At 41.7% G+C, this 1,488-nt stretch overlaps 1 pseudogene; it reads right to left on the reverse strand.

Annotated features, from left to right (window-relative positions):
• Nucleotides 1-15: 15 nt before the first annotated feature.
• Nucleotides 16-694, reverse strand: LOC121138710 (annotated as a pseudogene).
• Nucleotides 695-1,488: the final 794 nt, after the last annotated feature.

The raw sequence follows: 1,488 nt of genomic DNA on the forward strand, positions 1-1,488 counted from the left end.
TCATTCTTTTTTTCCTCATTATCAACTACTTTATGTGAAGAAAAAGGCATTGTTACAATGGCTCAAAACCGTTCTTGAATACGTGTGACAGATTCAGTCCAGCTTCTAACTAGCAAATGTCTTGCCCACGTCCTCCTTCCTTTGTATCTCCTCTTTCCGTGTGTGAATGGTATGTACCGGTATTTAATCATGTGCTTTATTTGCCTCTTCATTGTGATACAGAAAAGCATGATGAAGTACATCACCAGGATCGGCCAGAACACTGGAACGTTAAAAGCCTCGAAGAAGGTACAGATCATAGCCACAAGAATGCCTTTTGTAGCTGCATGCCAAAATTTGAATTCTGGAAGCCTTCGAATGAAGGGACGAAACTCCTCATTCTGTTTGTTTGGTAATGAAGGACTGTCATCTGAGTCTTCCATCAAGGAAGGGTACACTTTAGGAGAGAGGAACGCTATGAAAAGGTTTAGGTGGTAAATTCCCAAGGCATAGGTCACAATGTACCAACCCTGTAACAGGTAAACTCTAATCATGTAGACAAAACTCAGGCCCAGTATCACAACCCACTGGACAGCTGTGTAGGAGGTAGACTTGTCGAGCCAGGACTGATAAATCTGTCCAAGCCGTGTGAAAAATCTGTACACCACTGAGGGCTTCCCATGGACAGAGTCTCCAACACTGGCCCTTCAGACATTCTGTAACTCGCAGCTCCGCTGCAGCCGAGCCTCGGTCTTCCTCACGGCTCCGGGAGGAGGATTGCGGGGCAGGGCGGCCACCAGATCTTGGCTTGGGATCCGGGAAGCTGCACAGGCACTTCCGTCCAGTCCTGCGGCGCCGCCTCCAGCCACCAAGATCGCCACTTTTCATTCTTACAGGAAAGCTATCTGAAAGTCAAATTCCTTATGGTCTGTATGGAGTTCTGTTGACATTATTAAGTGCTGCTTCAACTAATGGTGTTTCAGGCAATGACTGTGCAAAACAGACTTTATTATTTCTTGAGTCTCAAGCATAAAAAACTCAGCCGATTTTTTCACTGACTTTTAAAACTGTACTATTAGAGGGAATATTCATATTTTGTTCATCTTATTTTAGAAAGCCAACAAACCTCTAGTAATCATCCACTATAGCCACTAGGCCAAGGATAAGGGATGGATCATAGTCAGAAACATTTTACATGGTTTTAAAAGGAAGAAAAGAAATGTCATCTGTAATATTCCCAAAGAAAAGTACACATAATTGAGCAAACTTTTAGATGACTCCTAGAGAATATTGTTTAAACTTAAAAGAAGAAAACAAACTGTAAAATATTTTTCATTTCCTTGAGATTTGGACTAAAAAGGTTGAATTGATTTCTCAGGCTGTTTATATAACTAATGATGCTGTTTGCCACAAGATAGACTAAGCACTCAGCTTGCTTCTCAGGCCCCATTACAACCATAATAAAAGAATCCATAAAAACAGCAAAAGAAGCCAAGGAGGTTATAAGTG

This window comes from Mesocricetus auratus, unplaced genomic scaffold (genome assembly GCF_017639785.1).
Source record: "Mesocricetus auratus isolate SY011 unplaced genomic scaffold, BCM_Maur_2.0 contig_12450_pilon_obj, whole genome shotgun sequence".
NCBI lineage: Eukaryota > Metazoa > Chordata > Mammalia > Rodentia > Cricetidae > Mesocricetus > Mesocricetus auratus.